The sequence below is a fragment of the Canis lupus genome, chromosome X (genome assembly GCF_011100685.1).
Source record: "Canis lupus familiaris isolate Mischka breed German Shepherd chromosome X, alternate assembly UU_Cfam_GSD_1.0, whole genome shotgun sequence".
NCBI classification, from domain to species: Eukaryota; Metazoa; Chordata; class Mammalia; order Carnivora; family Canidae; genus Canis; species Canis lupus.
Window position 1 is genome coordinate 117,221,863 of NC_049260.1, and position 20,120 is coordinate 117,241,982.

The 20,120-nt window shown below is 37.9% G+C and overlaps 1 pseudogene; it reads left to right on the top strand.

Annotated features, from left to right (window-relative positions):
* The first annotated feature begins 1,217 nt into the window (after nt 1-1,217).
* LOC100684056 overlaps nt 1,218-20,120 on the top strand; it is a 93,555-nt pseudogene continuing 74,652 nt past the window's right edge.

Consider the following 20,120-nt stretch of genomic DNA (forward strand, 5'->3'; position numbering starts at 1 on the left):
TTTGCTAGTAATTTGTTGAGAATTTTTGTATCTATGTTCATCAGGGATATTGGCCTGCTGTTCTCTTTTATAGTGGTGTCTTAATATAGTTTTGGTATCAGGGTAATGCTGGCCTCATAGAATGAATGTGAAAATTTTCCCTCTTTTTCTATTTTTTGGGATAGTTTAAGAAGAATAGGTATTGATTCTTTTTAAAGTTTTTAAAATTTAATTTCGATTTGCAGATAGCTTGAGCACAGGAGTTCTGGGATATAGTGCGGCTCTGCTGATCCGGCATCCACAGTAAGTTAGTCATCAATATGGTGACCTCCCAGGAACAGGGGACCACCGGGTTGCCTAAGGAGGAGGGATGAACCACCCCGGTCAGAAACGGAGCAAGTCAAAACTCCCGTGCTGATTCTTCTTCATTTTTTTTTGTTTTGTTTTTATTTCCTTTTTTGTTTCTAAAAAATCTTAATATTGTACCAGTAATAATACTTAGCTATATTTCACAAACAAGTATAAGGACTTCAGGACTATAATAGTGGGAAAAGAAAACATCTATAGAGACAATAATAAAGGATTGATTTAATAAATTACATTATAGTCAACTAAAAGAACATGCAACCATTAAAAATTATTTTATAGAAAACTTGGAAATATATTAATAACTTATTGCTATAAGAAATATTCATCACAAAATATATACTATTATATATGTATATGTACTATATATATGTACTTGCTAAAAGACGATTTACATAAAATCTAACAAAGGCACATTTAAATCTTAAAAATCAAGTCATAAATATAAAAGTAATACACGGCAGAAGGAAGAATTCTGAAAATTTTTATTTTTTATCTGTTTAAATTAAATTAGCCAACATATTAGTTTCATTAGTTTCAGATGCAGTTTTCGATAATTCATCAGTTGATTTTTCTTTAAATGTTCCATAGAATTTGCCTATAAAACCATCTAGCCCTGGACTTTTGTTTGTTGGATGTGTTTGTTTGTTTCTGCAGCTTTACACCTTTACTTGCCAATCAGCGATTAGTTCTCATCCACATTAACTGTCTGCATATTTTTTAAAAATGGTGACAAGTTCATAGGTAACTAACACACAGAGCTTGTTTGTTGAATCTTCATCCTCATTACATTTTCTGAACAACCACACATGGATACAGTACAGAATATTCCTTATTCCTTTGGCCCAGATAATTTTGTTGAGCCTGGTGAAATGTGTACATCTGGAGTTCCCATCTACTACATGGCAAATTTCCAAATCTCTTTGAGTGCCCCAGGGGCACGCTTTTTGAAACCCACTCCATGGATGCACTTGTGAATGATGATGCTGTATTCCCTGGTCACTATCTCACTGATAGCAGAACAGCCCTTCTTCTCACCACCATTCTTTGTAAGAGCCATTCCACCAGGCCCTAGTTGGAAAGGAAAAGCACAAGTGTTGTGGGAGAGACTTTTCAGAGTATTTTTCTTTGCTGGTTATCAGTGTATTCAATTTTCTATTTCTTCCTGTTTCAGTTTCAGTAGTTTATATGTCTCCAGGAATTTATCCATTTCTTCCAGGCTGTGCAATTTATTGGCATATAATTTTTCATAATATTATCTTATATTTTTGTAGTGTTGGTTATTATTTCTCTTCTCTCATTTGCAACTTTATTTGAGTCCTTTCTGTTTTTTTTCTTGATAAGTCTAGCTAGAGGTTTATCAACTTTATTGATTTTTTTTAAACGAGCTCCTGGTTTCATTGGTCTGCTCTATTGTTCTTTAAGTTTCCATATCTTTTATTTCTACTCTAATCTTTATTATTTCCTTCCCTCTGCTGGTTTCAGGTTTTGTTTATTGTTCTTTTTCTAGCTTGTTTAGGTGCAAGATCAGGTTGTTTATTTGAGATTTTCTTTGCTTCTTGAAGTAGGCCTATATTACTATAAACTTACCTCTTAGAACTACTTTTGCTATATCTTAGAGGTTTTTGAACCACTGCGTTTTCATTTTCATCCAAAATATATAAAGAAGTTATAAAACTCAATATGCCAAAAAACAAATAATCCGATTAAAAAATGGTCAGAAGACATGAATAGACATTTCTCCAAAGAAGACATCCAGGTGACCAACAGACATATGAAAGGAAGCTCATTATCACTGATCATCAGGGAAATGCAAATAAAAACTACAATTAGAATGACCTTACATGGGTCAGAATGGCTAAAATTAAGAAGTCAGGAAACAATAAATGTCAGTGAGGATGCGGAGAAAGGGGAACTCTCTTATACTGTTGGTGGGAATGCAAACTGCTACAGCCACTCTGAAAAATATTATGGAGGTTCCTCAAGAAGTTAAAAATAGATCTACCCTACAACCGAGCAATTTTACTACTAGTTATTTATCCAAAGGATACAGACATAGTGATTTGAAGGGAAACATGCACCATAATGTTTATAGCAGAAATGTCCACAGGTGCTTTAGAATGAGCCCAGACAGGATACAAAATCAATGCCCAGAAGTCAGTGGCATTTCTATACACTAACAATGAGACTGAAGAAAGAGAAATTAAGGAGTCAATCCCATTTACAATTGCACCCAAAAGCATAAGATACCTAGGAATAAACCTAACCAAAGAGGTAAAGGATCTATACCCTAAAAACTATAGAACACTTCTGAAAGAAATTGAGGAAGACACAAAGAGATGGAAAAATATTCCATGCTCATGGATTTGCAGAATTAATATTGTGAAAATGTCAATGTTACCCAGGGCAATTTACACGTTTAATGCAATCCCTATCAAAATACCATGGACTTTCTTCAGAGTCCAGACTCTTCAGAGAGTTCAGAAAAGACCCCAAATAGACAGGGGAATTTTAAAAAGAAAACCATAGCTGGGGGCATCACAATGCCAGATTTCAGGTTGTACTACAAAGCTGTGGTCATCAAGACAGTGTGGTACTGGCACAAAAACAGACACATAGATCAATGGAACAGAATAGAGAACCCAGAAGTGGACCCTCAACTTTATGGTCAACTAATATTCGACAAAGGAGGAAAGACTATCCACTGGAAAGAAGACAGTCTCTTCAATAAATGGTGCTGGGAAAATTGGACTTCCACATGCAGAAGAATGAAACTAGACCACTCTCTTGCACCATACACAAAGATAAACTCAAAATGGATGAAAGATCTAAATGTGAGACAAGATTCCATCAAAATCCTAGAGGAGAACACCTCTAGGCACCACCCTTTTGGAACTTGGCCACAGTAACTTCTTGCAAGATACGTCCATGAAGGCAAGAGAAACAAAAGCAAAAGTGAACTATTGGGACTTCATCAAGGTAAGAAGCTTTTGCACAGCAAAAGATACCATCAACAAAACTCAAAGGCAACCTGCAGAATGGGAGAAGATATTTGCAAATGACGTATCAGATAAAGGGCTAGTTTCCAAGATCTATAAAGAACTTATTAAACTCAACAGCAAAGAAACAATCCAACCATGAAATGGGCAAAAGACATGAAGAGAAATCTCACAGAGGAAGACATAGACATGGCCAAGAAGCACAGGAGAAAATGCTCCACATCACTTGCCATCAGGGAAATAAAAATCAAAACCACAATGAGATACCACCTCACACCAGTGAGAATGGGGAAAATTAACAAGACAGGAAACCACAAATGTTGGAGAGGATGTGGAGAAAGGGGAACCCTCCTGCACTGTTGGTGGGAATGTGAACTGGTGCAGCCACTCTGGAAAACTGTGTGGAGGTTCCTCAAAGAGTTAAAAATAGACCTGCCCTACGACCCAGCAATTGTACTGCTGGGGATTTACCCCAAAGATACAGGTGTAATGAAATGCTGGGACACCTGCACCCCGATGTTTCTAGCAGCAATGTCCACAATAGCCAAACTGTGGAAGGAGCCTCGGTGTCCATCGAAAGGTGAATGGATAAAGAAGATGTGGTCTGTGTATACAATGGAATATTCCTCAGCCATTAGAAACGACAAATACCCATCATTTGCTTCGACGTGGATGGAACTGGAAGGTATTATGCTGAATGAAATAAGTCAATCAGAGAAGGACAAACATTATATGGTCTCATTCATTTGGGGAATGTAAAAAAATAGTGAAAGGGAATAAAGGGGAAAGGAGAAAAAATGAGTGGGAAATATCAGAAAGGGAGACAGAACATAAAGACTCCTAACTCTGGGAAACGAACTAGGGGTGGTGAAGGGGAGGTGGGCGGGGGGTGGGGTGACTGGGTGACAGGCACTGAGGTGGGCACTTGACGGGATGAGCACTGGGTGTTATTCTGTATGTTGGCAATTGAACACCAATAAAAAATAAATTTATAAAAAAAAAGGAACGAGCCCAGATAGCCATCAACAGATGAACGAATAAAGAAGATGTGGTATATATACAATGGAATATTATTCATCCATAATAAAGAATGAAATCTCACCATTTGCAATAACATTAATGGAACTAGAGAGTATAATGCTAAGCAAAATAAGTCAGAGAAAGGTAAATACCATATGATTTCACTCATGTGGAATTTAAGAAACAAAACAAATGAGCAAATGAGGGGAAAAAACAGGGGGTAGCAAACCAAGAAACAGACCCTTAACTATAGAGAACATTATTGGGGGGAGGTGGGTGTAGGGATGGGTGAAATAGGCAATGGGGATGAAGGATCATACTTGCTGTGATAAGCACTGGGTTATGGATGATATATGGAAGTGTTGAATCACTATATTGTACACCTGAAACTAATATTGCACTGTATTAGTGAGCTGGAATTCATATAAAATTATATTTATATTAAATAAATAAAATCTAACTTCCTTAGGACCCTTGTGATCAGGTTCCTCCTGGCCTTCCCACCCTGGTCATGGTTCCATCTTTCATCTGGACTCCCTATTCCAGTCACGCAGAACTACTTTCAGTTCCAGGACTGCTTCACGCTTTCATTTCCACTTCTGAGATTTTGTGCATGCTATTTCCTCTTTCTGAAGCATTCTGTGCACTCTCCTACCTGGCTAACTACAAGTCAACTTGCAGGTTTCAGCCTAGATGCCATTTCTTCCAGGAAGGCTTCCCTGACTATCCTCTCCAACTGGTCTGAGTTATATGGCTCTCCTCTAGGTTTTCCTAGCAACTGGCTCTTCCTCTATCGTATTGCTTACCACCCTCTGCTTTCATTGCCTATTTATTTGCCTGTGTCTCTCCACCAGCTGGTAAGCTCCCTGAGGGCTGGGATCATGTCTGTCCATCTGGTTCACAGCTATATCACTACTATCAACCACAAAGCTTGGCTTATAAAAGCCAATAAAGAAATACTGAATGAATGAATAACATGCACAAGACATTTTACAAGTTATAAAGTGCCGTACCTCATTTTCACTTCACCACCCTATGAGATAGTATCACCTTGAAACAAAGCACCATGTTATTATTACATTTCAGTTGACATAGACTACATTTGTGAAGTTTTATTTAAGTAATAATGATCTGAAATATCAACAAATCAGGTTCTTAGACAATTTTAAAATAAATTTGACATATAAATCTGTCAAAAATAGTGTAATAATAACTAAATGCTAACAAAGTGTCCCAAAGGAAAGGTTCCTGTTAGATGCCCTTTGATGAATATAGGACACTCTGCTATGCATACTGAATATCTTTGCATTCATAAATGTGCTAAAGTCCCACAAAACGCTTAATACTCTTAAGTGGATTAAGCATGCCTCCTGTGATCTGATTTATATGGTGAATGTGCCAAGTAAAACCTTTCTCCACAGAGCAATCAGGCTGTAAACTTCAGCTGAACTCTGATAAAATTATCATAATTCCAAACTAGTGGAGCCCGAATTAATGAGATTTTGCTTTAAGTTCTTCCTATGAAAGGGCCAACCAATTTAGATGTATCAAAAATGTTCTAAAATCATACTGTTTAATGTAGTAGGCACTAGACACATGTAGCAGAACACTTGAAATGTGGTTAGTATGAATGAGGAATTGCATCTTTAATTTTACATCATTCTAAGTAATTAAAATTTAAAAACTGAAGCAGTATGATTTTTATATTGATTATATGTTAAAATGAGGATATTTTGGATATACTGAGTTAAATGAAATATTAAAATTATTAAGATTATTTTTGCATATTTATTTTTACTTTTTTATCATGGCCATTAGAAAATCTTAAATTCCACATGTAGTTAACATATTTCTACTGGACTTCATTGTTTCAAAACACGCTCCATTGTTCAACTCAGATAAAAGAAATTACAGTTTAAGGAAAATGGCACTTGCAATTTTTAAATGTTGTGTTATTTATCCTTAATAGTGAGTTAGACTCTTTGGCCTAGATGGCTTCCTAATACCTAGAAAATGTTAAATGCCTTTCCTACCCATGGTAACACCAGATTGTAAAGCAGGGTAACTGAGCATTTATTTATTTTAAGATTTTATTTATTTATTTATTTATTTATTTATTTATTTATTTATTTATTCATGAAAGACACAGAGAGAGAGAGAGAGGCACAGACACAGGCAGAGGGAGAAGCAGGCTCCGTGCAGGGAGCCTGATGTGGGACTCGATCCTGGGACTCCAGGATCACCCCCTGGGCCAAAGGCAGGCGCTAAACCACTTAGCCACCCAGGGATTCCCCAACTGAGCATTTATTTACCTGATTATACTACCACAGTAGTTATCCCATTCATCTTTTTTTTTAAGAATGGAAATTGTTTTATTTTTGTAGTTTTGCTTTTGTTCTTTGTCACTTGCATATCTGTTAATGAGATCTTACCTTCAATACACAAGATATGTAAAGGGATGTTGGGGCAGCCCAGGTGGCTCAGCAGTTTAGAGCTGCCTTCAGCTCAGGATCACATCCCATGTCAGGCTCCCTGCTTCTGCCTGTGTCTGTGCCTCCCCTCCCCACCCTGCCCTCTCTCTCATGAATAAATAAAATCTTAAAAAAAAAAAAGTAATGGGATATTGCTCTAGTTAGAATAGAGGCAGAGTGTGATCACTGGCCTCCCTCCGCAACCAGCCACAGCCCCTAGCACTGCAACCATCCCCCTATACATACTCAAACAGCTATCCTGCATCTGGCATCTTAGCAGAATCCTAGGGCCCTGTGACATTAAACAGTGTAAACAACACTTCTCTACAACACAGTCTCAAATTGGGAAGGAAACAAAAAGAATCCCTGAGCATTCAAATAAGATGTGTCAAATTTCCGAGGCTTCTGTTCCCATGCTTCCCTCCTATTTGTGTTCTCTGCGACCTTACAAAATCTGTTCATTCCCTCTTCTTGCATATATAATTCTAACATGCTTGGTTGTTGCTTCCCAGTGCACAGAATATCAGCTGCAACACCTGAAAGATGGGTGTTGTGCATTGGGAGGGGGAGTTAAGATGCAGGAAAAAAAGGAAGAGATTCTTGCAAATGGTAGCTCTGAGGAATGAAAGCAAGATAGAGAACTTTCCGAAGCAGGAACCAGAATTTACATATCCTGGTGTGACAAGCAGGGGCCATTGAGTTTAGGGATGAGTTGTCCCACAACCCTTAATAGTACCCTCCACAGAAGAGTACTGTGTCAGGACACAATACAATCACTGATGCTCATACTCACACTTAAGTTTTAATGACAGGGCCAGTATGGTTTATTCTGACATTCGATGTATGAGGCAGAGGAGTATACAATTCATTTAAGTAACCTGTCCATAAAAGAGGCTAAAATAAACCAAGCCTTAGTAACTTAAAGAGTAACATGCAGCTACCTGAATAACTCACATATGTGAAATAGCTCATTTCCCACTAAAGTTTAACAAATGAGGTGTTACAAGGAAGGAAAGATGCTTCCATGAATTAAAACATACACTAACATACATTTCCAGTCAATACATGCTTAAAAGTATTCTGCGCCTTTGGACTGTGGACTTGGCAAATGAACAGAAGACTTCCTCTTGTAATTCATTCATCCCATACGGGTATAAGCTGAGTCTGTGTTCTGGCAAGTATTTCCTGAAGCAAACATCTGTCAGGGATCTGGGTCCAGAATGCTGTAACACTGTGGACTCATGTAATATAACAGATACCTTTCAAGAATGGGGGATGTAGGGGGTGGGGAGGGAAGGGGATGGTGGTCATCATGGGAGATCCACAAGGGAGATCATTTGGTAATGGAAAAGGGTGCACAGGGAAAGTAATAGCAGCTTCTTTGCCAAGAAGAAATCATTGTGGGTCCTTGCCTTTAGCCCTGGAGCCCACCAGATCACCAAAGATATTGGCGTAAAGGGAATGTGGTCAAGAAACAAAATATGCATCAGACAGCACTTATTACTCTTTCCCACTGGGAATATGCTGAGCATGTAGTCAATATTATGCAATCTTTGATATGACCCTGATTAGAAGTGACTGGCAATAGAACTCGGCATTTTTTCTTTTGTTGGACATATATTCCAAAAGCTCTCAGGTGGTGTGACAAAAGCAGGAAAGATTGTGTTCGGTAGAAGGCTGATGGCACATAATGAGCCATGACAACTGGTCTCCTTAATAAACCTCCTATTCTTTTAGTTATGACCACCACAACAGCCTATGACAAGTGCTATTATATGGCCAGGGCACTTGCAATGATTTTCCTTCTGTATTGATTTGCCTTGTACATATTGAACATACAGTTTAAACACTTTATGTGATATGTTTAAGGAACCCACGCAAGAGTTGAAGTGAGTTATTTCTTGTAGTAGGAAGATCATCAGATTAAGAAACAGGATACTTGTTGTGCATCTTCGGTTAAGTCAGCGTGCCTTTATCCCCTTCCATACAATGAAGAGACTTGATAAAATGATCTCTATGTTCTCCTGTTATGGTTCTAATAACACCTAGGATGTGGTGCACAAAAACTCTCATGACTAATATTAGACAGAACTCGTGCCATGATCCCATTGACACACAGTCACTAACACTCCCATTACTACGTGGTGTTGGTGTTAGGGTGTCTAGGACAGAATGTCCTTTGTGACTGATGGCAGCAGGCTCTCCGGATGTCTAGACGTGTCTGGTAACATGCCAACTTTTAATGGACTGTCCAATCGTTCCGATGGATTTTATGAAAAGATTAAGAATATCTTATTTCATAGTGCCTTTCACATTCCCCTTCCCTGGGAGTCCCCTCAGTTACCTCTTTTGGGGACAGTCTTACTTCCCTTGTGACTCACATCTCAATCATTAATTCATACAGGTCAAAGACAAACTGCTGCAAGTCTCTTCTGTCCCCATTCTCACTTCACCCTCAAATGGTCACCAAGCACCATTCACATATGAAGAGACCTTATTTTGCCATTCAAACATTTTAACTCTTTATCCCCTTCCTGAATTGACGAATTTCACTGTAAGATACAAAACTACAACTATCAGTTAATGAAATGCTATTCCCCAGGCTTGTACATGATACCTATTTACATGAACACTTATTTCCAATTGAAAGTTTCTTTTAATGACAATAAATTGGAGAAATCCTTCCTTCGTCACCCCCCCAAGTTGACTGGCACCAGCAATTCCCCAAACCCTAGACAGTGGTTAAGAGAAATTCAATCCATGGTGGCCAAAATTCTTCTGGTGTGACATAAGCAGGAAAGATTGTGGAAACTTTGAGTTTCCTATGAATTATTGATGCACCCTGTTCTTATGATTGTTTTTCAATATAAACCTGTATATATACTTGCTTATATCCAAATATCCTGCAAATAGTAGGTAAACTATAGTTGGCAGTAGTCAAATAATCAGTGAAACTCTCACACTAAATAAATGAGCTTCCTTGAAGGAATTAATTATTTCAGGAACTAGCTTAAATCTTTCATTCCACGAAGGTCCTATGTCATATTTATTAATGTTCAATAAACTATTATTGTACATATCTTTAAAGGCTTTACAATTCGTAAAATCTATTCCCACTTTAGAGAAGAGGAAATCAAGATAGAGAGAGTTGGTTAATTTCTCCCATTTGTTAATGTTTTTAATATCTTTTGTACCTGGAGCAGTGCTCAGTGCTATTGTCAGTTACTCAATAACTCACAGCACGGAATGGCTCATTTTTTATTCTTTTTTTATTCCAAAAGAATCTTCTGATAGAATAAGAAGGGAAGAGGTTTGCAGTTCCTCATCCCACCTCAGTCAATTAATAAGCCCTTCTGGAATAAAGCTTTCTTTATAATATTATCAATATTGCAATAACAAAGAAAAAAGCCAAATCATATATTAGTACGAACTGTGCCACTCCATGGCAATGTTTTTACTATGTTGCATTACTATGTGTCTTTACACAATTAAGCCATTTCCTCCATAGCTTCTATACATTCCCAGACAATAGAAGGCATACACAATCAGTCCTCAGCGGAAGTGTGATGTCACTGGCAAGTCTCTCCACTGCATCTCAGTGACACCTCTCCTCCTCTTTAGGTTCCCTATGTTTCCTGTTCTAAACCTTCCATCAAAGCAGAAGAGGACCTGATACTAATTATTTTAGGAGAGAATAGAGATGTTCAGCCTTTGCTTATGAGGAACTACTCTCCATATGTGTAAGCCAGAATCCAAGGCCTACTGAATAGCTCCTGTTCCCTAAGAATGTCACCAATATTAACATTTCGGTATAAAGGGCTAAGGAAAGGGAAAGTAAAAATTAGCATATCAACTATTTTTCTCTCTCTGGTTGAATGCAGCTTGAATGCTTCACTGGCCCCAATTCCGCTTATCAGTCAGTGCTATTCTCCTCCCGGAGAAATAGAGCCACAAGAATTTTCATAGTAAGAGGTTTAGAATAGAAATAGAAATTTAGAGCTAGAAATGATCATAAAGATGTTCTAGTCCAGCCTCTTCATTTAAGAGATGAGAACTTGGGAGACTACTAAGATAGAGAGTAGTTTGCCCACACATAGCCTAGTAAGTGGCAGGGAATACACAATATTTAGGTGACCCAGGCTGGCTCTTCCACTCTACCTACTCTGACTTATATCTCAAGTCAGAGTTTCTCTGGAGCTTGGTCACTGGCCAACTGAGGCTCTGGGGACTGCAGCAGATCCAACTTAAAGACAAATTAGGAGGCCAAGCCCCAGTCTAAACAGCCATTAATAGATAATAGAGTCCTTGAGGTATCTGGGTGACTCAGTCAGTTAGGTGTCCAACTCTTGATGTCTCAGCTCAGGTCTTGATCTCAGGGTCCTGAGTTTAAGCCCAGTGTTGGGCTCCATGTTGGGCATAGAGCCTACTTAAATAAATATAGAGCCCAGCTCACCTATCTGAATCCATTGACCAAGAAAACAATAGTACTAGAACCTAAGCACATAGATCCAGAAGGACACCATCACCCTCTTTCTTATGAAAGGCTGAGCTCTTACTCCAGTTTAGGTGACAGGATACACCATTTACTCATTTTAAGTCCCCTTTACCTGACAGGTTGCCCCATGCTCTCCTGAAGTGTTACCTCTCCAATTCTACCAAAATCATATTTATGTTTTCCAGTAAATTACATTTTAGTTGGCAATAAATTTTATTGTCATTCCAAAATCTACCTTTTTTTTCTCACTAAAGAGAGAGAGGGGCAGACGGAGGGAGAGAGAGAGAGAGAATCTTAAGCAGGCTCCATGCCCAGCATGGAGCCCAGTGCAGGGCTCAATCTCACAAACCTGAGATCATGATCTGAGCTGAAATCAAGAGTCAGACACTCAACCAATGAGCTACCCAGGTGCCCCCCCAAAATCTACCTTTACTCAGGCCCTCAAGTACATTTCTCTGCCTTCCATAGGATATGTTTGTATTATTAAGCAAAAAGAATTATGTTTATTATTAAGCAAGAAAACAGAAAATAAAGAGAAGCAAAAATAAAAATGATTCCTAATCCCACCATCTCTGGAATTGCCACTGCTAACATTCCCAAAGTTTTCTGAGGATAATTTGAATCATTAGAAGTCTTTCCTGGGATCCCTGGGTGGCACAGCGGTTTGGTGCCTGCCTTTGGCCCAGGGCGTGATCCTGGAGACCCGGGATCGAATCCCACATCAGGCTCCCGTTGCATGGAGCCTGCTTCTCCCTCTGCCTGTGTCTCTGCCTCTCTCTCTCTGTGTGACTATCATAAATAAATAAAAATTTTAAAAAAAGAAGTCTTTCCTGTAGTTAACAGTGGCAGAGCCATTAGATCGTTGTTCCCTATTCTATCAAAAAATGACACTTAACCAATCATCTTTTCAAAACCTGATAGCACCAAGTTTATTTCTGCCTCAGGACCTTTGCACTAGTCATTCCTTTGCCTGGCGTACTTCTCTTACGCCTTCTCAGGCTAATTCTTTCTTGGTATTTCACGCTTCTGCTCCTTGAGAAGAACCTTCCTTTACCAACTTCCTCATATTAGAAGTTAATCATTTCCAATCAGATTACCCTATCGTATTTTCAACATAACACTTAACAGCACCTGATATTTTCTTCTTTATTTCTTTAGCTCTTTTTTTGTATATTTTTTATTGGAGTTTGATTTACCAACATACAGTATAACACCCAGGGCTCATCCCATCCAGTGCCCCCTCAGTGCCTGTCACCCAGTCACCCCATCCTTTATTGTCTGTCTCCTTAACTAAGTTGCATGAGGACAGAGACTGTATGTGTCTTGTTCATCATGAGACTGCCCAGCCCCTAGCATAGTACCTGACACACATCAGGTAGTCAGTAATGGTTTGAAAGATAGGAGTAATGGTTTGAAGTAAATGGTTTGAAATAAATGAGCCATGAGAAAACATGTACTTTGGGTTGTACTGAATGACCCATGCTCTTTTATGTTATCTCTCACATCTAGTACCCCAGGGGTGCCTGTGGAGTCTGTGGCATTGAAAAGCACTAATTCGCCTACACAGGGTTTAGTCCCGAGACTTACTAGCATTATCAATGAGAATGCATCAGTTCCCTCTTTTACTTTAGTCACAGCATTGGAAACACCTTGAATTCACTGAATGCCACATGATATGACTTACTTGAGTAAATATAAATGGTGAAGTTTGCTTTTTGTAGTACTTCTATATTCAACTGAGGCATTTTGAACGAGCATGTTTCTCATAAGTAGTTAATATTTCTACACCCTTTAATCAAAACCTAGTATTATGGTATGAGGAGAACATGAAACTCTATCCCTAAAAGTATACTATAGGCCTAAATATTAGTGGTTAAATTAGTCCTGATCTCTAGCACAATAAGTATTCAAATAGTTTTCCTTCAGAGAGCAGGACTTTTTGATATACATAGCCTACTTGTCTAAATTTAATCTAATTTGGGGGAAAGATGGAATAATTTTACCTTTGAGGCCTATATTCAATTCAATTATAATCATGTAAAGAGTAATAAACATCAGAACTTACTTTAAAGGCAACAAAATTCTCACATTGTGGATAGGTATTTGGGAGTCATGTCTAATTTAACTTTTAGGATAGAAATGATGGATACTGATAGGCAATAACTGAAGGCATGAGCTTTGTAGTCAAGAATCCTGGCTCAAGCACCTGGGTGCCTCAGTGGTTAAGCATCCGCTTTTGGCTCAGGACAAGATCCTGGGGTCCTAGGTTCCAGCCACACATGGGGCTCCCTGCTCAGTGAGGGATCTGCTTGTCCCTCTCCCTCTGCTGCTCCTCCTGCTTGTGCTCTCTCACTCTCTCTCAAATAAATAAATAAAATCCTTTAAAAAAAAGAATCCTGGCTCAAGTCTAAGATTCATCATTTACTAGGACACCTTGGACAAGTGGCTGTAACCTCTTTAAAACTCAGTTCACTCATCTGTAAAATCAGTAATAGTGTCTCCCAAATGGGTAGTAAAGATTAAATAACATATGCATTACTCTGGAAGATACCTACTACATAGCAAACACTCCACAAAAAGTAGCTAGTATGACTCTATACATAAAAAATATATGTTTATTTAGCTTATTTACCAAATGCCAATGCTTACTAAGACCCACTTAGTATGAAATAGAAATCATCTAGGACACAGGACAAGTCAGTCCTGAATCTGTTTCTGAAGAAGTTCACATCTGGGTATAAGAGATAAGATGAAAATGCAAATAACTAGAATCCAAGGGAGATCTGGCCAAATGCTCTAAAAAGTAAAATTGTATGGGGTTAGAATTCTTTTGGTTGAAGGTGACAAAAACAACCCAAACCAGCTTAAGCATAAGGGTGACAGACTGGCTTTCAGAATCAAAGAATGAGCCCCACGGGCTTAGACTAGAAACTTCATGCTACTGAGTTGCATAGGATCTCTCCCTCTCCCATTTCTGCCAGTGATCACAGATTTTTGCTTGACTCCATTCTGTTCTAATGCAGTATGAATTCCTCCTTGTCACAGAAATTATGGCTATGATTAACCCTCAATTCTAATTCTTCCAATTTAGCACTGAACCAACTGAGATGGCCAGGAGGATGGAGTATTATGATTGGCTTGGCTTTGATTCTCTACCCACCTGTAAAGTGCAATGAGGGTAGAAAAAAAAACCCAAAGGAAGGTAGGACAGGTTTCTAGAAAGAGCTAAATAATAAATGTGCAAACAAAAGACAAGTATTCATAAAAATGCGAAGAAATTGGATGCTAAATGGTATAACTGCTATGGAAAACAATGTGGAGGTTCCTTTAAAAATTAAAAATAGAAACACCATATAATCCAGAAAGCCCACTTCTGGGTTTTTATCCAAAAGAATTGAAATTAGAATCTCAAAAGGTAATAACACTCCCATGTTCACTGCAGCATTATTCACAACAGCCAAGATGCAGAAATAATCTAAATGCCCATCATCAGATGAATGGATAAAGAAAATTTGGTATAAACATACAATGGGAAATTATTTAGCCTTAAAAAAAAGGATGAAACTTCAGGGCCCTATACTAAAATAACCCAGTCACAGAAAGACACATACTGACTGCATGGTTCCAATTACTTGAGGTATCTGAAATAGTCAAATTCACTGAATCAAAGAGTGGAATGGTGGTTGCCAGAGGCTGAGGAAGGGAGGAAGGTGGGAGCTACCAATCAACAGGCATAAAGTTTTAGTCAAGCAAGATGAGTAAACTCTAGAGATGTGCTCTACAACATTGTACTTGTAGTCAACAATAATAGGTTATACTATACCCTTAACATGGGATCTATTCACTTAAAGTTTTAAGTATTCTTACCACAATAAAATAAAGTTTAAAAAAGAACAAATGTTAACTAAATCAATGATCTGATAATACCAGCCATATTACATCATGCCAAACAATCCTGCATTTTTAGTATGAATATATTTTTTATTATTATATCAGTGGGAAAATGCTTAATATCAAAACAAATGATATTTCTCTAACCTTCTTGTCTGTTTATCTGGGAGGAGTTGGAGAGAGAGCTAAATTTTTAAAAAATATTCTGGTTATAATGGACTCAATCTCTATCAGATTTTCAGTAATTTGAAAGTCCTGTGTAGTCAGTGGGTCAATTAAACATTAGAAATAGATTAAATTTCTCTTGAGACTTTAAAAAAATATTTTATTTATTAATTTATTAATTTTTATTTAGATTCAATTAATTAATATTAATATATAGTGTATTATTCATTTCAGAGGTAGAGTTCAGTGATTCATCAGTTGCATAGGGAAAGACCCATTTTCCTTCCCAATATCCATTCTCCCCTTCTTTCTTTTTTTTTTTTCCCCTTCTTTCTTAATAAAAGAACCACAATTTAAAAAAAAAATTTTAATTGGAGTTCAATTTGCCAACATACAGCATAACACCCAGTGCTCATCCCGCCAAGTGCCCCCCTCAGTGCCCATCACCCAGTCACCCCAACCCCCCACCCACCTCCCCTTCCACTACCCCTTGTTCATTTCCCAGAGTTAGGTGTCTCTCATGTTTTGTCATCCTCACTGATATTTTCACTCATTTTCTCTCCTTTCCCTTTATTCCCTTTCACTAATTTTTATATTCCCCAAACGAATGAGACCATATAATGTTTGTCCTTTTCCAATTGACTTATTTTACTCAGCATAATACCCTCCAGGTCCATCCACTTCGAAGCAAATGGTGGGTATTTGTCATTTCTAATGGCTGAGGAATATTCCATTGTATACATAAACCACACCTTCTTTATCCATTCATCTTTTGATGGACACCGAGGCTCCTTCCACTGTTTGGCTACTGAAAAGAACCACAATTTTTAAACTGGATACATTGCCACTTAGCTAGGAAACCTACATTTCCAAGACCTCTTTGCAGTTTGGAACAGCCATGTTACTGAGTTCAGGACAACAGGAAATCTGGCATGGCACTTCCATGAAAAATGGAGGTGACACCCTTCTTGTTCCCTCTTCCCCTTTTCTGCTATAGGGAATGTGGTTGCAATGGCTGGAGTTATCTTGGTCTCTGAGGCAACGATGGGAATCTAAGTCTAAGCATGGGTGAGCAACAAAATAAGCAAAGCTTGGGTCTCTAACACCATTGAGCTGCCATCCCATCCCTGAGCTGTCTCTCTCCAGACTGAAAAAAATCTACTTCTTGTTTAAGGCACTAATTTTCACATATTTGTTACTCACAGTTGAACCTGATCCTAATTGATCCAAAAGATGTACTTAATAAGTATACCTTATTTCATTTGAATTAAAAATCCTAATGGCCTTTTCTCTGTGAATACACAGCCTAATACCATCTTGAAACTAGAAGACAAGTGCCTAATAGTCTTTGAGCCATTACACATCTTTTTGTAAGTTTAATGCTGCTGTTACATGAATGATAAACCTAAATTAATACAAATGTTTCTTATGAAGAATGTTTTCATTTTTTACTTTAATAATGTTAAAATGCAAAGGTAAATATAAAAATGAAGCTAATATTTTATGTCAGCTCGTTACAGATTTATTGTATAACTGAATCATTTAACACCATTTTAGATGAGTCAGCTCCCAACATGCTAGCCCTAAGAGGTGAATTAATCTAATTGTTCTGTCAATGCTTACACATTTTATGTTAATATTAAAAGGTTCTTCCATGGAAATATTATATTCCTATTTTTAATATGCTGGCAACCGTCTCAAGGAGGCAATATAGTTTGCACGAATGACAATGAATGAATGGAAAAGCTGGAGTTAAGGAGTTTTTGAATTATTTAAAAAGAGTGACAATGCTGAGACTGTAACCAAGTTAAAATCAGTAAAGTTACGTTCTGTCTTCATAGGTGAAAATGTACAGGCCAAAATCAGTGAAGGATGCAGCATGAATCCTTCAACAGTGTAGATGGGTTTAACTTATGTCGATACTATGTGGTCAAGTGATGTTGACAAAGCAATGACTTAACTGAATTTAATAAACATTTCTAGTACATCAGTGATTCATTATTCACTCATCCACCCATCCAAAGTACTGTGAGTACTTACTATGTGACAGGCAAAATGCTAGGTGTTAAGGTGTAAGGATAAATAATACATGAAGAAAGGCAAATAACCCAATGTGACTGGAGGTGGAGGTACATGGGAAAATAAATCAGGAGATTATTCTATTCATTCATTCAGCCAACTCCCTCAATCAACCAACAATTACTGAATACCTAATATGCACCTGACTAGTAGCTATGGATACAGAATCAAATACAAGCATTAATGTGTCCTACAAAGTATTAAATTGACTAGAAGGCTCAATATTACCTGTGTAGTAGCTAAAATATTGTCTAGATATAAAGAGGACTTTAACTGTGTCTTAAGAAAAATATTAAGTCTTTACATCAACCCCAATGAAAAAATCCCCCATCTAACTGGAAGCAGACAACCTTGCTCAGCAAGGTTTGTGGCATATATCATACATTCAATAATGATAACAATAACTGTTAATTAATAATATTACTATTGTGTAAGGCCTAATTCTTCCTGCATAAATGTGCCACAGACCTCATTTTCAGGAATACAGGCCTTTCTTTCATTAATTCTATAAGTACTGATTGATTACCAACTATGCAAGGGGCACTGTTTTAGACACTTGGGGTATAATAGTGGACAAAACAGAAATGATCCGCGCACTCAAAGAGCTTACATTCTAGTGGGGAGAAGCAGGCAATGCATAAACAACAAATCAGTGATACAGTATATTAAAAAGGGATAATACTATAGAGAAATAAATGGAGAATATAAAGGGGGTGAGGAGTGCTAGACTGAGGGCCAATTGCATTATTAAGAAGAATGGTTCAAGAAGCAAGCCCCCACTGACAAGGTGATATTTGAACAAAGATTTGAAGGAGGTAAGTAAGCTAGTTACACAGAGAAGTGGTAGAAGAGTAGAACTGCCAATGCAAAGGCAGGATTATCTGAAGAATAGCACAAGGTTTGGCTGGAGGAGAGTGACTGGGGGAGTGGGAAGGAAGAAGATCCAAGAGATGATGAGAGATCAGAATACTTAAGGACTTGCAAGTCATTTTAAGGACTTTCGGTTTTACTCTAAGTGCACAGTGAACTACTGGAGGGTTCTGAGTTAAAAGAATAATATGACCAGACTTAGGTTTTTAAAGGATCATTCAAGTGTTAACATTTAGGATAAATTAAAGAATACGAGAAAAGCAGAGAGACAATTAATAGGCTGTTACAGTAATCTAGGAAGAAGATGATGATGGCTTGAACCTGTATAGTAGAAGAAGAGGTTGTGAAAAATGGTGAGATTCGGTATCTATTTTAAAGTCAATAGAATTTCCTAAAAAAAAAAGAAAAAAACTGGATGTAGAATATGAGAGAAGAAATGCAAGAAGTGATCCTGAAATTTTTGGCTTAAGTGATTACAAAGATGGAATTTCTCTCAATGGAGAAAAGGAATGCTGTTGGAAGAACAGGTTTAATAATGAAAACAATTCAGGTCTGAACATTTTGAATTTCAGATGTTTATTAGCCAACCATTTGAATATATTAATTAGAAAACCGAGTCTGGAATTTAAGAGATGTACAGGCTATGGGGCACCTGGGTGGCTCAGTAGGTTAAGCGTCCTACTCTTAATTTTTGCTCAGGTCATGATCTGAGGATCACAGGCTCTGCACTCAATGTGGAGTCTGCTTGAGATTCATTTTCTCCCTTTCCCTCTCCCTCTGCCCCTCCCCCACTGCTCACACACACCCAAATAAATAAAATCTTTTAATCTCTCTCTTAAATATCTCTCTCAAGTAAATAAATAAAATATTTTTTTTTTAAAGACATGTACAGGGATGCCTGGGTGGCTCAGCAGTTGAAGGTCTGCCTTCAGCTCAAGGCATGATCCCAGGAGTCCAGGATCCAGTCCCACGTCAGGCTTCCTGGGGGTATCCTGCTTCTCCTTTTGCCTCTCTATGTCTCTCATGAATAGATAAATAAAATTTTAAAAAAGAAATCATTAAAAAAAGAGATGCACACTCTGCAAGCATTGCTTTGATCTTTAGTATTTTGTTATGGCAGGCCTCACAAACTAATACAGGGGGACTTACCAGTCTATCCACCGAGTGGAAGTACTGGTTCACCTGGTATTGCCTAAGTTACTTCTTTTGGTTTCTAGATTGTGGTGGGGGGTGGGGTCAGTAACTGCCAAGTCTGTGTTAACCTCTGCTGTTCGGTAAGGGAAAAGGTGGGATGTTGGGGTCCAAATATCAATTTGTGTTCTTACCAATTTTCTCCTACTTTTCCAAGTTCTTATTGGTTGCCTCTTACATTAATTCGATGGATTACCATGATACTCAGCAAAGAGGAGCAGGAAGAAACCATGTGGTCCAGACTAAAGTCCAAACACAATTGTTTACTCAGTCAAGTAATGTGTTCACAGAAAAATAAAGACTAGTGGGATGTCTCATATTGCCTACAGTTCCCAACCTAGTGTTGGACACCTGTAAATAACGTTGGAGGCTCTATAAATACCCCTTGCTGAAAATTGAAGTGAATGTCAGTAAATGACTCTTGTAACCTTCTGTAGCCCAATCCCCTAACACCATACTAGCTTTTTCATCTATGAAGCTATGGTTATTTAATCTTAAATTAAGTCCCTCAGTCCCAGCCAAGGCTTTGGGACCATGTACTTGACAATCTATTCTGATCAGGAAATGGAAAGAGCTGAATGCCAATAACTGGAT